Raw genomic sequence first — 27,636 nt, 5'->3', positions numbered from 1 at the left:
ACAGAATGGTGGAATTCACTGCCACAGAACAGAATAAAGAAAATGGAATGCAAAGAAATGAACCAATCCTAAAAGACCTTTGGACAACATTAAACACACCAACATTTGAATTATAGGGGTCCTAGAAGAAGAAGAGAAAAAGAAAGGGACTGAGAAAATATTTGAAGAGATTATAGTTGAAAAGTTCCCTAATATGGGAAAGCAAATAGTCAATCAACTCCAGGAAGTGCAGAGAGTCCTGTACAGGATAAATCCAAGGAGAAACATGCCAAGACACATATTAATCAAACTATCAAAAATCACAGACGAAGAAAAAATATTAAAAGCAGCAAAGGAAAAGCAACAAATAACATACAAGGGAATCCCCATAAGGTTAACAGATGATCTTTCAGCAGAAACTCTGAAAGCCAGAAGGGTGTGGCTGGACATATTTAAAGTGATGAAAGGGTAAAAGCTACAACCAAGATTACCCAGCAAAGATCTCATTCAGATTTGAGGGAGAAAGTAAAACCTTTACAGACAAGCAAAAGCTAAGAGAATTCAGCACTACCAAACCAGCTTTACAACAAATGCTAAAGGAACTTCTCCAGGGAGAAAACATAAGAGAATGAAAAGACCTAGAATAACAAATCCAAAACAATTAAGAAAATGATAATAGGTACATACATATCGATAATTACCTTAAATGTGAATGGATTAAATGTGCCAACCAAAAGAAACAGGTTCACTGCATGGATACAAAAACAAGACCCATATACATGTTGTTCACAAGAGAGCCACTTCAGGCTTAAGGACACATACAGACTTAAAGTTAGGTGATGGAAAAAGATATTTCATGCTAATTTAAATCAAAAGAAAGCTGGAGTAACAATACTCATATTGAAAGGACACTACATAATGATTAAGTGATCAATCCAAGTAGAAGATATAACAATTAAAATTATATATGCACCCAACATAGGAGCACTGCAATACATAAGACAAATGTTAACAGCTATAAAAGAGGAAATCAACAATAACACAATAATAGTAGGGGAATTTAACACCTCACTTACACCAATGGACAGATCATCTAGACAGAAAATTAATAAGGAAATACAAGCTTAATATGACACAATAGACCAGATAGATTTAATTGATATTTATAGGATATTCCACCCAAGAACAGCAGAGTACACTTTCTTCTCAAGTGCACACAGAACATTCTCCAGGATAGATCATATGTTGGGTCACAAATCAAGTCTCAGAAAATTTAAGAAAATTGAAATCATATCAAGCATCTTTTCCGACCACAACCCTATGAGATTAGAAATCAATTACAGGGTAAAAAGCATAAAAAACAAAAACACATGGAGGCTAAACAATATGGTACTAAATAACCAAGAGATCACTAAAGATATCAAAGAGGAAATCAAAAACTTCCCAGAGACAAATGACAAGGAAACACAACCATCCAAAACCTATGGGGTGCAGTAAAAGAGTTCCAAAAGGGAAGTTTATAGCAATAAAATCCTAACTCAAGAAACAAGAAAAAGTTCAAATAAACAATCTAACCTTATACCTAAAGGAACTAGAGAAAGAAAAACAAACAAAATCCGAAGTTAGTAGAAGAAAAGGAATCATAAATATCAGAGCAGAAATAAATGAAATAGAAACAAAGAAAACAATAGCAAAGATCAACAAAACTAAAAGATGTTTCTTTGAAAAGATAAACAAAATTGATAACCCTTTAGCCAGACCCATCAAGTAAAAGAGGGAGAGGCTCAAATCAATAAAATTAGAAATGAAAAAGGAGAAGTTACAGCAGGTGCTGTAGAAATACAAAGCATCATAAGAGACTACTACAAGCAATTCTGTACCAATAAAATGGACAACCTGGAAGAAATGGACAAATTCTTAGAAAGGTATAACCTTCCAAGACTGAACCAGGAAGAAATAAAAAATATGAACAGACCAAATACAAGCTCTGAGATTGAAACTGTGATTAAAAATCTTCCAACAAAAAAAAGTCCAGGGCCAGACGGCTTCACAGGTGAATTCTATCAAACACTTAGAGGAGAGCTAACACCCATCCTTCTCAAACTCTTCCAAAAAATTGCAGAGGAATTAACACTTCTAAACTCATTCTACAATGCCACCATTACCCTGAAACCTAAACCAGACAGAGATATTACAAAAAAGAATATTACAGACCAATATCACTGAAGAATATAGATGCAAAAATCCTCAACAAAGTAGTAGCAAACAGAATCCAACAGCACATTAAAAGGATTATACACCATTATCAAGTAGGATTTATCGGAGTGATGCAAGGACTCTTCAATATATGCAAATCAATCAATGTGATACACCATACTGACAAATTGAGGAATAAAACCCATGTGATCATCTCAATAGATGTAGAAAAAGTTCTGAAAAAATTCAACACCCATTTATGATAAAAGCTCTTCAGAACATGGGCATAGAGGGAACCTACTTCAACGTAATAAAGAATATGTATGACAAACCCACAGCCAACATCATTCTCGATGGTGAAAAACTGAAAGCATTTCCTCTAAGATCAGGATCAAGACAAGGATGTCCAGTCTCACCACTATTATTCAGCATAGTTTTGGAAGTCCTAGTCATGGCAATAAGAGAAGGAAAAGAAATGAAAGAGATAGAAATTGGAAAAGAAGAAGTAAAACTGTCACTCTTTGCAGATGACATGATAATATACATAGAGAATCCTAAAGATGCCACCAGAAAACTCCTAGAGCTATTCAATGAATTTGACAAAGTTGCAGGATACAAAATTAATGCACAGAAATCTTTTGCATTCCTATACACTAACAATGAAAAATCAGAAAGAGAAATTAAGGAAATCATCTCATTCACCATTGCAACATAAAGAATAAAATACCTAGGAATAGACCTACCTAAGGAGGTTAAAGACCTATACTCAGAAAACTATAAAACACTGATGAAAGACATCAAAGATGACACAAACAGATGGAGAGGTATATCATCATCTTGTATTGGAAGAATCGATATTGTGAAAATGACTATACTACCCAAAGCAATCAACATATTCAATACAATCCCTATCAAATTACCAATGGCAGTTTTACAGAACTAGAACAAAAAATCTTAAAATTTGTATGGATGCACAAAAGACCCCGAATAACCAAATCAATCTTGAGGGAAAAAAACGGAGATGGAGGAATCAGACTCCATTAATCAGACTATACTACAAAACTACCGTAATCAAAACAATATGGTACTGGCACAGAAACAGAAATATAGATCAATAGAACAGGATAGAAAACGCAGAGATAAACCCATGCACCTATGTTCTCCTAATCTATGACAAAGGAGGCAAGGATATAAAATGGAGAAAAAGACAGTCTCTTCAATGAGTGGTGCTGGGATAACAGGACAGCTACATGTAAAAGACTGAAATTAGAACACTCCCTAACAGTATACACAAAAATAAACTCAAAATGGATTAAAGCCCTAAATGTAAGTCTGGACACTATAAAACTCTTAGAGGAAAACATAGGAAGACCACTCTTTGACATAAATCACAGCAAGATCTTTTTTAACCCACCTTCTAGACTAATGGAAATAAATACAAAAATAAACAAATGGGACCTAATGAAACTTAAAAGCTTTTGAACAGCAAAGGAAACTATAAATAAGGTGAAAGAGAACCCTCTGAATGGGAGAAAATATTTGCAAGTGAATCAATGGCCAAAGGATTTTTCTCAAAAATATATATATCACTCATGCAGCTCAATATTAAAAAATCAAACAACCCAATCAAAAAATGGGTTGAAGCCCTGAATAGACATTTCTCCAAAGAAGACATAAAGATGGCCAAGGGGCACATGAAAAGCTGCTCAACATCACTAATTATTAGAGAAATGCAAATCAAAACTACAATGAGATATCACCTCACACTGGTTAGAATGGGCCTCATTAGAATATCTACAAACAAATGCTGGAGAGGTTGTGGAGAAAAGAGAACTCTCTTGCACTGTTGGTGGGAATGTAAATTGATATTGTCACTATGGAGAATGCTATGGAAGTTCTTTAGAAAACTAAAAATAGAACTACCATATGATCCAGCACTCCTACTTCTGGGCATATATCCAGAGAAAAGAATAATTCAAAAAGAGACATGCATCCCAATATTCACTTTTTGTCTATTCAGGTATTTCACAGATGCAGGGTTTACCAAAAATTTTCAAATTTTTAAAAGGCTACGGTTCTCAATTTAAAATTGTACCTTAAAAGCAAACTAGATTTGGACAATTGCTGTTAATATATTCTGTTTTTCTAGAGAACTACCCAAGAACAATTTCAGAACATTTTGGGAAAGATGGTGATATGATCTGAAACAGATGACTCTTCTCCACCTCCAGATTTCCTAATGAAAGTGTCAAGAGAATATGCACAATTAATAATAATAATAATAATAATAATGTGAAATTTTTCTATAAGTTGATGGAATAGAAATGTAGAAAGCACTTGAGGCCTGCAAACACAGTTTTCTTTCCATGAAAAAGCAATATATTCAGGCACGAGGAGATACAATTTCTTGCTCATTCACTTATAGAGACAACTCAAAGGGATGAGGATTGGAAGTTGGAGTTGGTAGGGCATCTGTCAGGAGATATGTCTTTTGGTCACCTCATTGCTGAAGTGTTGAAATTCATGAAAAGCAATGATAAGACCAAACCCTGTGTGTCTGTGTGCACACTTTCCCATACACATCTGTGTTGAGGCCTTGTCAGAGTGTGCTATGGGACAGAATAGGTGCATAACCTAAATCTGGACATGGGTGTAGAGATGTTTCCCTTATCAATAGGACAGAGAATTGGATTTACACCTGGTTTCAGACCCTACCATCACCATAACATGCCACCAGGTGGCCAACTCTCAGGTTGGTAATCTATCACAGAGCCTTGCAATTTGTCTTTTAAATGAAAATACATACATATCCACTGACATACAAATATACACATGTGAACACAGACCCACAAATACACACACTCACACAGACACATATCCCTAAGTACAGAGGATAGTATATCTAGCATTAATGAATATAACAATTTAATATCTGCCTCAGATAGTCATGTTTTACGTATAAACATAATACAGATATGGTAAATACTCCTTGCATTCTCATTCTTGCATTCTGAATCTTGTCAGAGGCAACCAAACTGCTAATATGAATTTGATATGCCTGTCTCCTGCTCGTTTTAATAGTAACCTTTAATGATTTTGTTTTAGAATTTCATTCAAATACTAACACAGAGTGCATCATTTTTCAATTGCTTTAAATTTTTTGCAATGTATTTATCTAAGTAACTAGGTCAATATTTAATCACCTCTGAGATTATAGCCTATGAATGTTCCATGTTTTATTTATCTTTTTCACTATAAATGGGTAATTTGGGATTTTTTTTAATATTAAAAGGCCCTACATGGTCTAACCCAGTAGTACTTCTTGAATCACATTGGCTACAATTCTCCCTCTTCCTTTTTTGGCTATAGCATTATTGGCCTCCCTGAAGTTCCTCAAAAACATGATGAGAGATGATTGTTTTAAGTCACTAAATTTTAGGATAGCTTATTATTTGGTAATAAATAACCAAAGAATTAGCTCCTTAAAAATATTTAACATCTTTGTTTACATCAGAACTTTAGATTTCATTGCTATTGTGGATGGACTCATCACTAATCTGCTCTTGCACATATACAGATTTTTTATGTTAGTCCTGTATCAGGTAATCTTACTAAATTCTCTAGTCCCAGGATGGTCTGAATAGTTTCTTGTGGAACAATGAACTGCAGACAAGGGTGTTTCTAATGCAGATTTCATAGACAGGACAGGAGTTTTTATGGATACTGATTTTATGCATAGAACTTGGTTCCATATCTGCTTTTAATCTTAGATGACTTCAATACCTCCTAACTGGTCTCCCTGTTTCTACTGGTACCCTTAACTTTTCTCTGCAAGGCAGATTATTTAGTTTCTAAAACAATAAATCAGATAATGCCACACCTTTATTAAATCCTCTAATGGAATCTTACCTCACTTAAAATATAATTCAAACTTCTTAACAGGAGCCGCAGTGAATCCTACATTCTCTGATGCCCACAAAGCACTCCAAGGTCAACTTTGTTTGCTGTGCTCTGGGCTCTTAACTTTTCTTTGTCTTAAAAAAAATAAAATTAGTTATATCTAGGGGCATTTGAACTTGCCCTTTTCTCTCCTTGGAATGTTTCACCCTGACTTTTTGTTTGGGGGGCTACTTTTCTACATTTTTATCTCATATTTCTATCCAGTCATTTTGTTTAATTTATTTAATTCCACTCATGGACATTACCTTGTTTTTTACTATCTCTCTGAAATAGAACATAAATTTCTGAAAAGGAAAGACTTCTTCTGTATACTCCTGTATCCCCACAACTAGAGTAGTGCCTTAAATATAGTGAACACATAACTACTCTTTAAACAAATTCTATTAAAATTGAAAGTAACCTCAATATTGAGTAAAGAGTAAAATTATTTAAGAGTGCTAAATAGATGAATTATTTTCATCAATTTAAATGTTTTAATAATGTGAAAAGATGTACTAGCTATGATTTTTATTGATCATCATAGAATACCAAATTAAAAATTATGAAATATGGTACAATCACATCTATGAAAATCATCCATTTTTAAAATGAAGTACATGAGAATGATGACAGTAGTTTATTTATTTATTTATTTATTTATTTATTTTTTTTTTTTTCCGGTATGCGGGCCTCACACTGTTGGTGGCCTCTCCCATTGCGGAGCGCAGGCTCCGGAAGCACAGGCTCCGGAAGCACAGGCTCAGTGGCCATGGCTCACGGGCCCAGCCGCTCCACAGCATGTGGGATCTTCCCGGACCGGGGCACGAACCCGTGTCCCCTGCATTGGCAGGCGGATTCTCAACCACTGCACCACCAGGGAAGCCCGACAGTAGTTTATTATGCATGAGAAAATTCGTTATATAATTTTATTTATTGTCTTTTAAAATTCTCACTTTTTTCCAACTTTTAATAAATATATGTATTTGGTAATAAAATTAAACAATAAATGCCTTGAACAAAAAGTTGTTTTTTTTAATTAACTCTCATTGATTTCTTTTCTGCCATTGATTCCATATGTAGGAAAACAGCAGAAGACCTTCACAATTGTATATAAGAGTTGATAGAATAACTGTTGACCAAATATTTATAAATCAGATAAAACTGTACATTTATTATTTGTGATAATTTGTTGTATAGCTTTTACATCAGACATAATGTAAATACAGAACTGAGAGCTTTGCTTAAAACAGATATGGTTCAGACTTCCAGGGAAATTACGATATGAGTAGTAGACAAGTATTAAACATATAATTGCTAGGTGAGTGTTATGGTAACGAAAATAGGCTTAAAGTAAGGGAATAAATATGGTTTGAGAATTAGACTATAGCTAATTTAATGTTAGCCAAATTAGAAATTAATTTAGCATAGATATTCAGTGAGTTGGATAAAGCTTGTCCAGTTATAGCCAATAGGGGAAAATGCATATATATCTATGTCTATTATCTAATTTTTAATAGCTAAAAATAGGTTGAGCCATCTCAGTCTTTGAAAAGAATAAGAGAATACAGGGTTTGGGAAAATTTGAAGATACTGTAATTTTTTATGTGACCTATGATTCTCTTTTTATAACATCTCCAAATTTTAATTGTTTAGCACCATTTGGAAGTTCTTCACTCAAGTAGAGGTTGCTATCATTTAAATAGGCACTTTTCATTTTTAAGCACCTATAACAATTAAATTCTTTTTCATATTGAGATGAAGTATTCTTTACCTACCTTTAAATTAACTCAGTCTTCTGAAGTTACATAGGATAAACCTAATCTCCCGACTAAATGCTAGTTTACCAAGTATCAAAGACAGCTATCAAAAATAGCTATCAAAAGCTCTTAAATAGTGTCTTTTCTAGTCTAAATGCATTATTTTTAAATATATCACTGTTTCCAGATATAACTATGTTCATCACTCTTCTAGACTCCCTAAAATTGTGTTGTCAGAATGAAATTCAGTGATGTACGCATAGTTTGACCAGTAAAGAGTAGCAAATGATTATATCAATCTTTAATAATATAACTGTAATAATGTAACTTAAGTTACATTATTTATTTTGGTAATCATATAACATTATTGATTCTTATATAACATAACATCTATTAATTGTTTTTGCTAAGGTCACCAATAATTTTTATATTAGTAAACCCAATGAAACAAACTAGACCTTTTCTTTGTTGACCCCTGGTATGAGTTGAATTGTGTCACTCAAAAATATATGTTGGGGCTTCCCTGGTGGCGCAGTGGTTGAGAATCCGCCTGCCGATGCAGGAGACACGGGTTCGTGCCCTGGTCCGGGAAGATCCCACATGCCGCGGAGCAACTAAGCCCGTGAGCCATGGCCGCCAGGCCTGCGCGTCCGGAGCCTGTGCTCCGCAACGGGAGAGGCCACAACAGTGCGAGGCCCGCATACCGCAAAAAAAAAAAAAAAAAAAAAAAAAAAAAAAAAAAATATATATATATATATATATATATATATATATGTTGAAGTCCTAACCCTAGTAACTGAATGTGACCTTATTTGGAAATAGTTACTGCAGATGTAATCAAGTTAAAGACATAATGAATTAAGGTGGGCCTTAATCCAATATGACAGGTGTTCTTATCAGAAGAGTAGAAGAGACACAGACACATGCAGAGAGAGAACATCACTTGATGATGGAGCCAGAGGCTGGAGTGGTGCATCCCCAAGCTGAGGCACACTGAGTATTGAGAGCAACACTGGAAGCTAAAAGAATGCATGTAACAGAGCTTCCCTTTGAGCCTTTAGAGAGACCAGAGCTCTGCCTACAACTTGACTTTAGGTTTGGGACTCTAGAAATATTAAATTAAACATTTCTGTTGTTTTAAGCCACGTGCCTTGTGTTAATTTGCTATGGAAGCCATAGGAAACTAACATAGATTTGGGTACCAGGAACTGGAGTACTGCTGTAACAAATATCTACAAATGTGCAAGTAGCTTTGGAATGGGGTAATGAATAGAGGCTGGCAAAACTTTGAGGCAATGATAGAAAAAGTCTAGATTGCCTTGAAAAGATTGTTGGTAGAAATATGAAAGCTGAAGATTCTTCTGCTGAGGATCTCAGATGGAATGAGGAATATGATTTTGGAAACAGCTTTGGAAAAGCGATACTCATTATCAATTGGCAGAAAACTTAGCTGAGTTTTGTTCTATTGTTAGGTGGAAAGTAGAACTTGTACGTGATGAATGTGTATATTTAACTTAATGGATTTCCAAGCAAAGTATGAAAGGCAAAACGTAGTTATGCCGTGCTGCTTATAGTAAAATGCAAAAGGAAAAACGAGGGCTTCCCTGGTGGCGCAGTGGTTGGGAATCTGCCTGCCGATGCAGGGGACACGGGTTCATGCCCCGGTCTGGGAAGATCTCACATGCCATGGAGCGGCTGGGCCCGTGAGCCATGGCCACTGAGCCTGTGCATCTAGAGCCTGTGCTCCGCAACGGGAGAGGCCCGCGTAACGCAAAAAAAAAAAAAAAAAAAAAAAAAAAAAAGGAAAAACGAAATTAAGGAAGAAACTATAAAACAAATAGGGACTAAAATTTGAGGATCTGAACATTTTTCAACATATATATATGAAAAAAATGATAAAATATGCTCTGGAGAGAACACCACCAGTGTGGCTGGACCAATTTGCTGAAGAGATTAGACATGTGATTCATAGATCCAATCAACCAAATCAGCAGAAATGTTGTCAGTTTGAACTGAAGGGGACAGAGATGAGAAGAAATGACAGAAGGTTGTTGAATATCTGGGATCTGTAAGCAGGAAATGGCTGATAGGGCTCTTTGGCCACAAACCTGTGTTAGCCTTCAAGAAAATAGAAGAATGATTCTGAAAGGATCTCAGAGGCCAGAGGGGCTGTAGAGGGTGTGCTTATACTTCGATTTTGGACTTCTAGTCTCCAGAAATGTGACTTTAAAATTTCTGCTCTTTCAAGCCATTTCATTTGTGATAATTTGTTACAGCATTCCTAGGAAACTAATACAATCTTTCAGCAGCTTTTGAGAGTGCTTAATGCCATCTCTAAAATTTCCCTCTCCATAACTTCTACTTCACCAACGCTTTTAGCTGATCTCACTACACCTGTAATTGCCCACTTCCAAAGCATTTTCCATCTTGCAGCTGGAGTGTTCTTTGAATTAATTGTTCATTAGTCTGGTCCTGGTGATTCCTGTCACATGGAATTACTGTGTGGCTGTCTTTAAAGTGACAATTCAAATAAACCTATTGAGAAATGCATGGACAGAGAATAATGAGTGAGAAAGGGGGATCATGTACTGGAGACCTTTATGACTTGACCTAGAAGTGGGGCACATGTGTCCCCTCACATTCCATTGATTAACATCCAGTGACATCACCACACCTAGTTACAATAAAGCCTGGAAAATCAAATCTAATGGTGTGGGCTGGAAGAAGGTAAGAATCTTGTGACACTTATATGCTGCAGTCCACCTTATTTTTCATTAAATATGCATTTTATCCATTTTCACTTACTTAACATACTTATTGTTTCCCTAAGGCAGACAATATAAAGTATTTCCAGTTACAATATCCAATTCAAGTTTCAGATGATCAGTCATCCAGATGATGAACTATCCTCTCCATCAGAATCAGTAATGAATTCTCCAGGTACAGGAACCTTTGCACAAAAAGGGCAAGTTATTCCCATATCCAACATACACACTCATTACTATACACTGAAGCTGGGACACAATAACACCAGTAATCACTTCTGTGTGAAATGGAAGAATGGGAGATATTCTGATAGACATCATTATGACCTCTTATACTAAGTGTAAAGAAATATTTTAATTAGATAACTATTTTCTTATTTTCAAAGAACTTTTCCCATTGTTGTTGTGGACCTATTTTCTGGAAGGTTCTCTCCTGTTCATTACTCTTCATATCTATATTACCAGTATGTATTAGGAAAACATCTTTCCTGAGTCTGAAGAGATTTTGTATAGTGTCTTCAATGGTAAAAATTTGGCGGTTTAAAATGATAGCTTAGGGCTTCCCTGGTGGCGCAGTGATTGAGAATCCGCCTGCCGATGCAGGGGACACGGGTTCGTGCCCCGGTCTGGGAAGATCCCACATGCCGCGGAGCGGCTGGGCCCGTGAGCCATGGCCGCTAAGCCTGCGCGTCCGGAGCCTGTGCTCCGCAACGGGAGAGGCCACAACAGTGAGAGGCCCGCGTACCGGAAAAAAAAAAAATAAATAAATAAATAAATAAAAAAAAATAAAAAATAAAAATGATAGCTTAAGGCTAGAACAAAATTCTTAAGTACAAGCTTATAATTTCTTTGGCAATAATTCTCTTAAAAATTTAGTTGCCCTCTAATGTATTTATTTCTACTCAGATCCACATACCAATATCTATGTCCCAGATTTTCCTAAACATAGTTCCCAACCCTGATTCACTTCTTTGTTTCTATTATCACTTTATATCTTCTCTCAAATTAATGTTGGCTATGTTGATAATGAATGAGATAAATGATTTTGTTGTGAAGATAAAAGCCTCACTATGACATTTGCTATTCGGTTTGGCTAATTTGTCTAATGAAGTATTGCTGGACCTTTGTTAGTGATGACTTTTCTAGCCTTTTCCTTCACTACCCAAATTTTGAAACAATAGCTTTCCCAACACTTCAAGGCCCATCATTTCTGAATTTTCTGCATTCTCTTTAATTTATGCCTGAAACCAATCTATTCTTGACTGAATTCATCTCTTCTTTGTAACACTTTGTTAATGCAGCAAGTAGTATTTGTTACCAAGTCTAAGCTCATACTGCTTGTTGCACAACAGACCGATAAATTAAGAGATGGGTTGTTGGGGCCAGGAATAACAACTTTATTCATAAAGCCAGCAGACCAAGAAGATGGTGGACTAGTGTCCCAAAGAACCATCTTACCTGAGTTAGAATTCAGGCTTCTTTTAACTAAAAGGGAAGGGGGTGTGATTGGTTGTTGCAAACTTGTTGATATCAGAATCCTTTGTTTTTGCAACTGTCCATGTAGGTCAGGTAGCTACATTTCTATAAACCTCCAACAAGACATATGTTATCCTCTGTTCTGCAATTTTTTTTTCTCTATATGAATGGGAAAGTGTTTGTACTTTTAAAGGTCAGAGACTTGAGAATGACCTATCCTGTATATTTCAGGCTATAAGCAACAGTCTTAACTTGTAGCAAAAGCATTAGAATAGAAAGGTTAAAGTAAGAGAAACAGATCTAATATGGAGTCAGATTTATTTTTTCCCATTACATATTCAGTAAACACTATAATTCTAACTCCTTCAAACTACGTTCCATAGAGCTACAGACTTAGTAAGCATGTGATTCTGCCATCACAGTTATTGAATGTGACTCTTTCACCACACGTTTTTCCACAGAATAGCAGAATTCTCCATCCCTGCAGCTTACTATGTTTAATTTCTCATTGTCTTACCCTATACAACTAAGCCAATGCTATGTGTATTAAATTTTATTTTATTTTTACAGCTTGCACTCTCCAAATACTATACCAAATACTATATCAATCAGAATTTATTTAGAACAAAAATGGATTTTATTTAAGGATTTGTGTAATTAAACAGCTCTCTATGAAATTAAAGTCAGTGAAAGCTCTCCATAAATCAAAAGTCTACTAGATTTTAGGGAATCAGGAAGTTGCAAGAAGCACAGGAAACTGCTAACACTAATCATAGTTATTCCCACTGTCAAAATGGGTGGGTGGGAGGGAAATCCACAAGCCACTGTGAATTCTCACCTCTGACAAAATCCACATGTCTGCCAGAAGGAAAAATACTAATGACTTCTGTTTCTCTTCCATCTTTCAAAACTTATATAATTGTTACTCAATGGTGAACCTGACCCAGATCCTTGCTGTAAGGATCCGGAGAAATATAATGCTCAGATCTCTAGTCCCTGAAATAAAGGAATAAAATAGTAGTGGGAAATGGTGCTAAGTTGCCAACATTTTGCATTTTAGGTGCCAAATGTTTAGGTGTTCTGAAATCTTAAACCTGTGCTCAAGATTCTCTGAGATCTGGCTCTGCCAACTTCTCACACTTCCACCATTTTAGATTTCTCACCTGAAACATGCCATGTTCTACTTCAAATATAGACTTTGCACATGTTATTTTCTTCCTGAAACATTGTCTCTTATACACTCTTTTATTTCCCTGCTAATTCCTACTCATTCTTCAAATCTCACATTAAATATTACTTCTTCAGTCTTCTTTTTGGTGCTTTGGAACCACTTAGAAGGGTGGGATAAGGAGAGAGGCAGGGAGACACAAGAGGGAAGAGATATGGGGATATATGTATATGTATACCTGATTCACTTTGTTATAAAGCAGAAATTGACACACTATTGTAAAGCAATTATACTCCAATAAAGATGTTAAAAAAAAAAAAAAAAAAAACTCCTGCAATATCTGTTAAGGACAATAAAGCAAAATACAATAAATGAACAAAAAATAAATCCATAATATAGCTTAAGCAATATCATTATCTGTTTCTATTGCACTATGTATTTTCTATTTTTGTAGATGTTCTCCAGCAAAGAAATGGACAACTGAGTCAGATTAAATAGCATTTATTGAATGTATACCACTGTAAGATATCTCTTATTGTTGTAGAAAAGGCAAAGAAAGCAAAAAAACAAAATCTCTTTTTTCAAAGACTTGAAATTTAGTTCATAAATGTATGGAAGTAGTCTCCAAAGTAAGAAAATACACAAATAACTGTAATATTGAACAACCTCATGTATTGTCATTTAATCCAGCTACCATTTAGAATTGATTTTGTAAGAGATTTACTTTGTCTAATGCATTATATTAAGATTTATATGTTTTACATGAACCTTCTTTTTTGTGGACAATACTATTTTGGGGGGAGTGGGGACATAAATCAGTTAATCAAAGATTAGGGTCCCACCTTCAATTAACAAAACAAATATTAGGATTTCAGATTGTCTAAATTGACAGCAGTGCAGTTCTTGCCAAAGGTTCATTTGAAACATCCAATATTTGAAAGAAGTTATCTTTTGAACAGGTTAATTATCTCTTCCTCCAGATTCACTAGGTTCTATCTGTTTCAACTTAGGTTTTCAGGACACAGAATATGTGGACCTCATTATCTCAGTGTCCCATAGAAATGACTTCATTCGATTACTTCTAATGTTAAACCTGTGGCTTTTATAGCTGAACTATGTCTATGTTTTTCATAAAAATGTGTGAAGACACATCCGTTATGTTTTTCAATGTCCCTAAAGATAAAAAAACCACATGGTAAAGTCTCCCATCAATTTTGAGCCAAGAAAATGTTTGTGTCTGAAGACAACCTTGGGAGAACCACATTTTTCCTTTTTGCCTTGGCTGCCAAGATGAACAGACATAAATTCAGTGTTTATCTGCAGTGATTGACTCATCACAGGTGCCTGATAATAGCAATTCTTCTGTTCCCTTAAAGTGTTTTTGTTCTTGGCAGGCTCTGGAATGAATGTTTAGCACAACTGCTTTATACTGTATTGAAGCTGATACAAATTCTTTAAAAAAACAACAAAACAAAAACACTAGGTATAAATACTAAATAATCAAATAAACATGGTAATTACATAATCATGCTATCTAATGCATAATGCACTAATTATCAGTAAAAGATTGCCTTGCTTTTAGTAATACAAAGACAGTTACTTCATTTTATATGTTCCTTTCATTATGACAAGAAAAAAATACGCATGTGAAATGATGTTCTATACAACCTTCTTTTTTTTCCTTTAAGAAAAACATTGATTGATCCTTTCAAATGTCTTTATATATCTATTCTTCTATTCAAACACTTAGTATTTTGAACAGTTATGCACTAGTTAGTACATTAGATATTACTTATAATATGAATTTCAGCATTAATTCTAGAGATAAAATATCAGAAATGTTTATGCAAATAGGAATTATTATACATAATCTTATATCCAACAGACAATTTTTTTCAGAAAATTATGAATTAGATGGTAATTGAACAACATATTATTATGTTAGTAGCTATGGAATAAACATAAAATTTGAGAGATTAACATGTAAGAATACATTCTAAAAAAAAAAAAAAAAAAGACTACATTCTTATAAAACAATAACTTTACTGTGTCCAGCATGGACAAATCTGCAGAGCTGTGTATGGCACTTTGACCACGCATAATAAACCCATAATGATTCATTTAGATGCACATAAAACTTTTATTTTTACTTTGTGAAAAACATTAGAATCTTGATCATTTTAAAATAATTTTTAGGTAATATGAGAATCTACAGAAATTTTTGAAATTAGCAAATCAAAAACAATAAAAATGACTATTAGAGGTTAGAGTATTATATTGATGTAAAATATCAGACCATATTATTTTGATTCCTGGTCATTTTGAAAAAAAATTGCTTTTTATAGAATATGAAGTGACATTTATGAAGCTTTTCATTTGGTGTTTTGTTTGCTTGTTTTGGTATAATAGCACAGAGTGTAAAAAACTGTCCTAATAAATAGTTTTCTGGTCTTCCTTGAAGTAATAGAAGAATAAACAAGAAAGAGTTTTTCTTAACATTTTCTATTCATTTGAATGCCTATGCAGTTTGAATCATCTTGCTAATTCCCATATAAGTAAGACTGGATGTTTTGCTTATCGAAGAAAAGGAAAAGATGCATCAAGTATAGCCCCAATCATTTCAAAATTGAGAGATTCTATTTTACTAATTCCAAATATCTAACATTCTTCTCACTGCTGAGTTAAACTTTATTAATGTAAATCTCTTTATATACATATTAACACTGGAGAGCCTAGGTATTACCAGGTGAAATGTGGAATGATCAAGCAAACAGTGGTCATTCAAAAATTTTATACAACTTAGTTTCCAGTATATGTCCATTATATATATATATATATATATATATATATATATATATATATATATATATATTTCCCCAACTAGGGATGTAACTGGTAAAAATATATATCATACAAGTATAAATTTTAAAATGCAGTAACAGATATAGCAATACTTGATAAAGCAAACTTTATTGCAAATAGAATCACCAGAATAGAAAGATATTACATATGATGAAAGGATCAATACACTAAGAAAACATAACATAACATAATAATCCTAAATGTTTATAGACCCAACAACAAAAATACATAAAATATTTTAAACTGTAAAATATGTGAAATAAAACTGATAAAACTAAAGTGAGAAATACACAAATCCACAATTAGAGTTGAGTACACCAACACCCCTTTCTCAATTGGTAGAATACCTTGACAGAAACTTGTCAAGAGTATAAAGGAACCCAATAACACCTTCAGCCAACAGGATCTAATTACATTTATAGAACTTTCCATCCAGCAGTAGAGGAAATATGCATCCTTTTTTTCAAAAGCACATGAAATGTATACCAAGATACCCATATCCTGAGCCATAAAACAAACCTTGAAAAATTGAATTAATTAAATTGTATAGCATGTTCTCTGAACAAAATAAAATCGAACAAGAAATTAGTGCTAGAAAGATAACAGAAAAATTCCCAAACATTTGGAAACTAACAACACACTTCTAAATAACCTATGTGTGAAACAGGTATTCTCAAGGAAAATTAAAAAAATATTTGAACTGAATGAAAATGAAAATACTATACTTCAAAATCTATGGACACAGTAACTATTGAAAGAGAAGTGCATAGCACTATATGCATACATAGAAAAGAGAACGGTTTCATACCACTAATTTGAATTCGCTACCGCAAGAACCTAGAAAAAGAAGAATAAAATAAACACAGCAAGAAGAAAAAAGGAAATAATAAAGATAACAGCAGAATATTAATGAGACTGAAAAAAGAAAACAATAGAGAAAATTGATAAAGAGCTGTTTTTTTAGAAAGATCAATAAAATTGACAAACCTCTATATAGATTGAGAAAGAGAAAAAGAAGACACATTATAAATATCAGATATGAAACAGAGGATATCCCTACAGATTCACCAGATGTCAAAAGGATACAAAGAAATATTATGGATAACTCTAAATACAAAATTTTAACAACTTAGATAATTGGATAAATTCCTTGAAGTGTACAATTTCCACAACTCACCAAAAATGAAATAGATAATTTGAATAGTCCTCTATTAAGGGAATTAAATTTGCAATTTAAAAACTCCTCAAAAAAGAAATCTCCAGGCCAAGACAGTTTCACTAGAGAATTCTACAAAAATTTTAAAGAAAAATTAACACTAATTCTACATAATTTCTCTAAAAATAGAAGAGGGTATGATTCCCAATTAATTTATAAATCTAGTATTACCCTAATACCAAAACCAGACACTGAGACCACAAGAAGATTATAGAGCAATGACTTCCATGAATATAGACACAAAAATCCTTACAAATATATTTTCAAAGAGAATGCAGAATCTATAAAAATAATTATACTCCATGACCAAGGAAAATTTATTTCAGAGATGTAAAGATGGTTTAAGATTCCAAATTAAATCAATTTAATACACCATATGAATGGGTTAAAGAAGAAAAATCACATGATCATATTAATCATACAAAGAATACATTTGATAAAATCTTCCAAAACAATAGGATTGAGAGGAACTTCTTCAAGAACATCTCCAAAAATCCTAAAGCTGCTATTTTACTCATTTGTGAGGTACTGAATGCTTTCTTCTTATAATTAGGACCATGGCAAGGATATACTCTATTACAATTCTTGCTCAAGAGACCAGAGTTCTGTAGGTTCTAGCCAATGCAATAGGCAAGAAAAGAAAAGAAAAGCATACAGATTGGAAAGAAAGGAATTAAAACAATATTTCTATTTGTAGATGAAATGTTTGTCAACATAGCAAAACATAAGGAATCTACAAAAACCTTCCTAGAACTACCTGTAACTTCAGCAAGATTCCAGCAATGAATGTGCAGACATCAAATTAAAATCCTTTAAAATAATTCAAAAAAAGAAAGAAAGAATTAGCTGTAAATCTGACAAAACTTGTACAGGACGTGTAAGTTGAAAATTACAAAACTATGATGAAAGAAGCCAAAGATGCTCTAAATAAATAGAGAGGCACGTTATGCTCATGGATTGGAAGATTCAATAGATATCAATTGTTCTGAAATTGATATACTGCTTTAATACCACTGTTAGTAAAATCCTAGCAAGATTTTTGTTCATATATATATATATTTTTGTGTGTATACACACACACACACACAGGCGCACACACACACACACACACACACACACACACACACACAAAGTACTTTATATGGAGAGGCAACAGAACCAAAACAGCTGGAAAATAATTGAAAACAAAGAATAAAGTGGAATGAACCAGTCCACCTGAAATCAACTCTTATTATGTCACTACAGAGCTATAATAACCACAAAGTAAACACAAAGAGCAGTGGAACAGAATAGAAACCCAGAATTAGACCCACAAAATCATACCTAACTGATTCTTGATAAAGTAGTAATAGCAATTTAGTAGAGAAAAGATAGTAATTTCAATAAACGCTGCTACAGTCATTGGTCATCCATAAGCAAAAAGTAAATAAATACATTAAATAAATAAATAAACAAACTAACTTTGACCTAAGTCTATTGCTTTATATAAAAAGTAATCAAAATTACCATGAAATTAAAAGTAAAAAATAAAATTTTTAGTAAAATGCATAAACAAAATCATTGGTATCTAGGCCTAGACCAAGAGTTCTTATAATTGACACCAAAAGCAAAATCAATAAAAAGAAATTATTGAAAAACTTCTCAAAATTAATTAAAATTAAAACCATTTTCTCTATGTGGTACATAGCTAAAACAACATAAATACAATCTACATATTGGGAGAAAATATTTTCTAATCACACATCTGACAAAGGACTAATACTAGAACATATAAAAAACTTTCAAATGCAACAGAAAATAAATTTCCATTAGAATAATGGGAAAATACATTAAAGAATTTTCAATTGAAAAGGATATCAGATGGCAAATAAGCACATGAAAACATCTTCAACATTATTAGCTATTAAAGAAAAATAAATTAAAACAGCAGTGATATATTACTATATACCTATCAGAAAGGTTAAAAGAAAATACTGTGACAACACCAATTGCTACTGAGTATGTGGAGAAGGCTATCACTCATATATTAATGCTTATTTTGTTAAATGGTATAACCACTCTGGAAAACGTTGTTTAAGATTTAAACATGCAGCTACTGTTCAACACAGTAATTGTGTTCCCAGTGAAATAAGAACTATGCTCAAAAATATACATGAAAGTTTATAGCAGCATAATTTGTGACAGTCCAAAACTGAAAACAACCCTAATGTCCTTCAATGAGTGAAAGGTTAAACAAACTGTGATATATGTATACCATGGATTAGTACTCAGTAACAGAAAGCAAAAAACTACTGATACTTTTAAAAACTGCATGAATCTCAAGATAATTATGCTGAATGAAAACCAATCCCAAAATATTACATACTGTACTTTTCCACTTATATAACATTCTTGAAATGATAAAACTATAGAAATGGAGAACAAATTAGTGGTTGCCATGGGTTCATATGGGAGTGAGAGTGGGAGGCAAGTGAACAGGTATGGCTATAAAAGGGTTACATGAGGGTTTCTCATTGTGTGGAAATATTCTGCATCTTAACAGGATCAATATGAATATCCTGGTTAGGATATTGTATTATAGTTTTATAAGATGTTACCAGTGTAGGAAAGTGGGAAAGGGGTATATTGGACTTTTTCATATAATTTCTTGTAAATGCATGTGAGAGCACAATTATCTAAAAAATGTTATATTAGAAAAAGCTGATGTGAAAAATTTTTTTAAACATATTTGAAAACATCTTTAGTGAACTGAATATAAATTATAAGAAAATATTCAAATGTAGCATATATAGACAATGAAAAATATATAAAACACAAGAGATACTAGGTATAAAGTGGAAAATTGCAAACACAGGAGAGAATGCATTAGGCAGAGCAATATTTGAAGCAATATTAAAATAAATTTTCCAAAATTAATGAAAAACTCCAAGCCACAAATTCAAGAAACACCAAAACTTTTCTATGTAAAACAAATACAAAGAAATGACACTTAGATCCTTTACAGTAAAACTGCTAAAAATTACATTAAAAAAATCTTAGTAGCTTGCAGGGGTTGGGGGAAACCTTAAAAGAAGTAACAATAAATCTGACTTCTCAGCACAAAGGAAACTATAAGATATATTCAAATGATATATTCAAAGTGCTGAATAAAAGTAACACACAAAATATTTTATCCTGCAAAAAATATTATGCAAAAATTGAAAGGAATTTTACTTATGAGTAGGATGGAATTTGTGGCAGATTAAAGCTCTAGCTATGAATATCTATGGGGAAAAAACACAGGAAAACAGCAGAAAAGATCTGGAGTAGTGAAATTAATATTCCACAGAGTGAAGACATGCGGAAAGGTGAACTGATTTTCTATAGCTATTTTGGGAAATTTTGCTGTTGAATTTGGATGCAGGCAAGAGGTTGAGGATTTACTATTGTCCTGATCAGGAGACTTAGTGAGGGACAACGAAAACAGTAGGGCATTTGCATGCATCACAAAGCTAAAGTGACCTTATTGGAGATGTGAGGAGCCTCAATCAGAGGGGTAATTTCCTACTTAAGCATTTTTTTTCATGTCATTCTTTTATTTACTTTTTGGTTAGAATTAGTTGAAAATTTACAGAATATTGCAAAAATAAAAATAATATAAAAACACACATACATCTCCTGTGATTCTTTTCTCAATACTCTCCTTCCTCTGAAAATTTACAGCACTGATTTGTACTTTTACCCACCTAACTAGATGAAATAATATGACCATTACTTTTCAACTACCAGACATTGTGTTAGGAAAGCAAATATGAATTAGAAAAGGACCCAGCCATTGAAAACTGAGTAACAGTCAATTGATAAATGTTAAAAAAAGACTAATCTGTTTTGAAGCCTCATATTAAGCATTGATTACATATGGTCTTCATAATCATACACATTACAAAGGATGAAATGTGGGCTGTGTACATCTAATTCAACAGGATTTCTTTACTACCTCCTATGTGTTTGGTACTGTGTTTCACACATGAGCCTTCCATCCTATATCACACGTTTATTTTTTATTTTTTTAAACATCATTATTGGAGTATAACTGCTTTACAATGGTGTGTTAGTTTCTGCTGTATAACAAAGTGAATCAGCTATACATAAACATATATTTGCATATCCCCTATCTCTTGCATTGCCCTTGCAACCTCCCCATACCTGCTCTCTAGGTAGACACAAAGCAGTGAGCTGATCTGCCTGTGCTATGTGGCTACTTCTCACTAGCTATTTTAAATTTGGTGGTGTATATATATCTATGCCACTCTCTCACTTTGTCCCAGCTTATCATTCCTCCTGCCCGAGTCCTCAAGTCCATTCTCTATGTCTGCGCCTTTATTCCTGTCCTGGCTGTAGGCTCTTCAGAACCGTTTTTGTTTGTTTGTTTGTTTATATTTAATATATATGTGTTAGCATATGGTGTTTTTTTTCTCTTTCTGACATACTTTACTCTGTATGAAAGACTCTAGGTCTATCCACCTCACTACAAATAACTCAGTCTCATTCATTTTTGTGGCTGAGTTATATTCCATTGTATTTATGTGCCACATCTTCTTTATCCATTCATGTTCATGGACACTTAGGTTGCTTCCATATCCTGGCTATTGTAAACAAAGCAGCAATGAACATTGTGGTGCATGACTTTTTTTGAATTATGGTTTTCTCAGGGTATATTCCCAGTAGTGGGATTGCTGGGTCGTATGGTAGTTCTATTTTTAGTTTTTTGAGGAACCTCATACTGTTCTCCATAGTGGCTGTATCAATTTACATTCCCACCAACAGTGCAAGAGAGTTCCCGTTTCTTCACACCCTCTCCAGCATTTATTGTGTGTAGATATTTTGATGATGGCCATTCTGACTGGAGTGAGGTGATATGTCATTGTAGTTATGATTTACATTTCTCTAATGATTAGTGATGTTGAGCATACTATCATGTGTTTGTTGGCAATCTGTATATCTTTTTTGGATAAATGTCTATTTAGGTCTTCTGAACATTTTTGGATTGGGTTGTTTGTTTTTTTGATATTGAGCTGCATGAGCTGCTTATAAATATTGGAGATTGATCCTTTGTTATGTGCTTCATTTGCAAATATTTTCTCCCATTCTGAGGGTTGGCTTTTGGTCTTGTTTATGATGTCCTTTGCTGTGCAAACGCTTTTAAGTTTCATTAGGTCCCTTTGTTTATTTTTGCTTTCATCTATTTCCCTAGGAGGTGGTTCAACAAATGGTCTTGCTGTGATGTATGTCACAGAGTGTTTTGCCTATGTTTTCCTCTAAGAGCTTTATAGTGTCTGGCCTTATATTTAGGTCTTTAATCCATTTTGAGTCTATTTTTGTGTATGGTGTTAGGAAGTGTTCTAATTTCATTCTTTTACATGTAGCTGTCCAGTGTCGCCAGCACCCCTTATTAAAGAGGCTCTCTTTTCTACATTGTATATTCTTGGCTCCTTTATCAAAGATAAAGTGACCATATGTGTGTGGGTTTACCTCTGGGCTTTCTATCCTGTTCCATTGATCTATATTTCTGTTTTTGTGCCAGTACCATACTGTATTGATTACTGTAGCTTTGTAGTATTGTCTGAAGTGAGGGAGCCTGATTCCTCCAGCTCCATTTATCTTTCTCAAGATTGCTTTTGTCATTCGAGTTCTTTTGTCTTTCTGTACAAATTGTGAAATATCTTGTTCTGAAATGTGAAAAATGCCATTAGTAGTTTGATAGTGATAGCATTGAATCTGTATATTGCTTTGGGTAGTATAGTCATGTTCACAGTATTCATTCTTCTAATCCAAGATCATGGTATATCTTTCCATCTCGTTGTATCATCTTTAGTTTCTTTCTTCAGTGTCTTATGGTTTTCTGCATACAGGTATTTTGTCTCTTTAGGTAGGTTTATTCCTAGGCATTTTATTCTTTTTGTTACAATGGTAAATGGGAATGTTTCCTCAATTTCTCTTTCATATTTTTCATCATTAGTGTATAGGAATGTAAGAGATTTCTGTGCATTAATTTTGTATCTTGCTACTTGACCACATTCATTGATTACCTCTAGTAGTTTCCTGGTAACATCTTTAGGATTCTCTATTTATAGTATCATGTCATCTGCAAACAATGACAATTTTACTTCTTCTTTTTCGATTTGGATTTCTTTTATTTCTTTTTCTTCTCTGATTGCTGTGGTTAAAACTTCCAAAACTATGTTGAATAATAGTGATGAGAGTGGGTAACCTTGTCTTTTTCCTGATCTTAGAGGAAATGGTTTCAGTTTTTCACCATTGAGAACAATTTTGGCTGTTTGTTTTTCATATATGGCCTTTATTATGTTGAGGTCAGTTCCCTCTATTTGTACTTTCTAGAGAGTTTTTATCATAAATGGGTATGAATTTTGTTGAAAGCTTTTTCTGTATCTATTGAGATGGTCATATGGTTTTTCTCCTTCAATTTCTTAATATGGTTTATCACATTGACTGATTTCTGTATATTGAAGAATCCTTGCATTCCTGGGATAAACCCCACTTGATCATGGTGTATGATTCTTTTAATGTGCTGTTGGATTCTGTTTGCTAATATTTTGTTGAGGACTTTTGTATCTATGTTCATCAGTGATATTGGCCTGTAGTTTTCTTTTCTTGTGACATCTTTGTCTGGTTTTGGTATCAGGTTGATGGTGGCCTCATAGAATGAGTTGGGAAGTGTTCCTCCCTCTGCTAGATTATGGAAGATTTTGAGAAAAATAGGTGTTAGCTCTTCTCTAAATGTTTGATTGAAATCTCCTGTGAAGCCATCTGATCCTGGGATTTTGTCTGTTGGATGACTTTTAATCACAATTTCAATTTCAGTGCTTGTGATTGGTCTGTTTATATTTTCTATTTCTTCCTGGTTCAGTCTCAGGAGGTTGTGCTTTTCTAAGAATTTGTCCATTTCTTCCAGGTTGTCCATTTTATTGGCATATAGTTGCTTGTAGTAATCTCTCATTATCCTTTGTATTTCTGCAGTGTCAGTTGTTACTTCTCCTTTTTCATTTATAATTCTATTGATTTGACTCTTCTCCCTTTTTTCTTGATGAGTATGGCTAGTATTTTATCAATTTTGTTTATCTTCTCAAATAACTAGCTTTTAATTTTATTGATCTTAGCTATTGTTTACTTCATTTCTTTTTTTCATTTTTTTCTGATCCTATCTTTATGATTTCTTTCCTTCTGTTAACTTTGGGATTGTTTTTTTGTTGTTGTTGTTCTTCTTTCTCTAATTGCTTTAGGTGTAATATTAGGTTGCTTATTTGAGATGTTTCTTGCTTCTTGAGGTAAGATTTTATTGCTATAAACATCCCTCTTAGAACTGCTTTTGCTGTATCCCATAGGTTTGGGGTGTCATGTTTTCATTGTCATTTATATCTAGGTATTTTTTGTTTTCCTCATTGATTTCTTCTTTTATGTCTTGGTTATTAAGTTGTGTATTGTTTAGCCTTCATGTGTTTGTATTTTTTACAGATTTTTTCCTGTAATTGATATCTAATCTCAGAGCACTGTTGTCAGAAATGATACTTGATACGATTTCAGTTTTCTTAAATTTACCAAGGCTTGATTTGTGACCCAAGATATGATCTATCCTAGAGAATGTTCCGTGATCACTTGAAAAGAAAGTGTGTTCTGTTGTTTTTGGATGGAATATCTTATAAGTATCAATTAAGTCCATCTTGTTTAATGTATCATTTAAAGACAGGTTCTCATTTAAAACTCCTGAGCGGATTTACACTAGGGACAGGTGTAAATCAAATATACACTGAGTATTACCTAAGCAGTAAACTTATCTCTATTTAGCTCACCACTGTATGAAACTTAAGATATGTCTGAAGAAAGAAAACAGCATTTGAATTCTTAACCACTTTACTACAATGTCCAGAACTTTCAATCTTTCTGTCATTGGGCATGACAGTAATCAGAAACATTTGGACAAAAGAAAAAAGAAAGAGAGAGAGAGAGAATTTGAAATTAGAGAGACACTGATAAGTTACACAGAATGGGAGTTTTCAGATTAATAATTTAATAATTGTTGTTAATATGTTCCATAAAATAGGGAGAAACATGGAAAATTATAGATGAAATGGAGACATTCATAAGAAAAATAGAATCTGTGGAAAAGATCAAATAGAAACTTACAACTGTAAAATGCAGAGCCTGAAATTATGAACTCACTATATGATTTTAAGAGGTGATTAGACATTACAGAAAAATTACCATAATTAATTGAAAGACAGGACAACAGAAATATACCTAAAGTGAAGTAGAAAGAGCAAAAGTTTTGAAAATAAAGCAAAGAGCATATGGACTGTACAGTGTGAAAAGTTATAATATATGTCTAACTGGAGTTCCAGATGGAAAGAGGGAGAAAGAATAGGAAAGAAGAAAAAATTGAAGAGATATGGCTAAGAATTTTACAAACTGATAAATGACATTTCCTCACAGTTCCAAGAAACTCAGAAAACCTGTAAGTACATAACTTACATTCCATAAAATACAAAGAAAGAAAGCAAAGTTTGTTAGCCATGCTGTAGTCAAACTCTGAAAAGAGAAATATCTTGGAAACATCTCCTTCAGAGGAACAGTAAGACTTAGAGCTGACTTACCAAAAAACACAGAAGCCAGAAGAAATGGAATGTCATATTTAGAGTGGTGAGAGTTTGACTTCTACGTCTATTGAAAATATCCTCCAAAAATGAAAGCACAGAAATGTCATTTTCAGATAAGTAACAAACTTGCAAAAATGAAATTCTAAATGAAAAAAAATGTATAAATAATTATCGATGGTATGAACTATTAAAATGTAATTTATAATCACTACAAATTTTGAACGTAAGATATATCTAACTCTGCAGGTTACAGAATCTGTGTTAATGGCTGTTGAATGTGGTGTAGGGTGCTTGTTTGTTTAGATGGAAACTTAAGTGAAGAAAGTAAACGTCATTTATTAATATAAATATAAAATTAAGACCCCATATAAAGTCACATAAAAAAATAAAATAGTCACATAAATTATAAATAATGAGAAGAAAGAAGTTTATTTACTGAAATCTGCTATTCTTTTATCTCACATAGCATTCTGTCTTTTTATTAATAAAAATCCACTACCAAATTATAGAAGGTTTGAAAATTTAAAACCAGCACAAAGTAAGCAGTAAATATTTTCTGAAGGTATTCTTTTTTTTTTTTTTTTTTTTTTTGCGGTATGCGGGCCTCTCACTGTTGTGGCCTCTCCCGTTGCGGAGCACAGGCTCCGGATGCACAGGCCTAGCGGCCATGGCTCACGGGCTTAGTTGCTCCGCGGCATGTGGGATCTTCCCGGACCAGGGCACGAACCCGTGTCTCCTGCATCGGCAGGCGGATTCTCAACCACTGCGCCACCAGGGAAGCCCAACTGAAGGTATTCTTTAGAGATGTAAATATGATGATTCCATCAGTGCAATTCTAATTAATACCATATTATCAGTTCATCAAACTGAAAATAAATGAAAATGCACAAACATCAAAAGGCATATAGAGGTATCTGAAGGTTTGACTGGGAAAGTGAGTTGAAAATCAACCAGGGCTCAGTCTAGTGACATTTAACATTCCTATCACCCATAAATTATATGTGCTATAACTATTATCAGCATTTACCCTGGAAACAGTTAATCCATTACTTAATATGATTTTGGAATTGAGTCAAGGAAAATATCAGATAGAAAGAAGTTCTGTGGTGATTTTCAGTCTTTGTAAGTAACTCATGCTTATAAACCCAGCTGTATGATTGCCTCCATTTAATCTGTCTTTTTCATTTTTAAAAAGCCACCAGTTATCTTGAAAAAAAAAAATAAACCTCTTTTTCAAAGATGGAAAATTGTATCTTAGTGTAGAGGTACATAATGCACTGATGCTGATAACAAAATGGAATAAAGAAAAATTAGAGACATTTAGAACCTGGCTCTTACAAGATGCATTCATGTTCCTTTAACTGACATTATATAAATGAACACAAAAGACATACCCTCCAAAAGGCAAGGAAAGAATACAGCAGGAAGGCTGAGTTTGGAAGAAATGTGGAAGAGGGTAAGTAGTGTTGGACCAAAGACAGGAATGCCATAAGCTGGCAAGAGAGATCAGAACAAAATGAACATATACGGAGGGAGCAGTGGGACTCTGGCATAGTACACAATCTCAGATGCTGTATTTTGTACTTAGGTTATGTTCAGTTAGCTGTTTATGGATGTTCAAACTTAG

The sequence above is a fragment of the Kogia breviceps genome, chromosome 1 (assembly GCF_026419965.1).
Source record: "Kogia breviceps isolate mKogBre1 chromosome 1, mKogBre1 haplotype 1, whole genome shotgun sequence".
Taxonomy (NCBI): Eukaryota; Metazoa; Chordata; class Mammalia; order Artiodactyla; family Physeteridae; genus Kogia; species Kogia breviceps.
Note: the sequence above shows the minus strand (reverse complement) of the source record.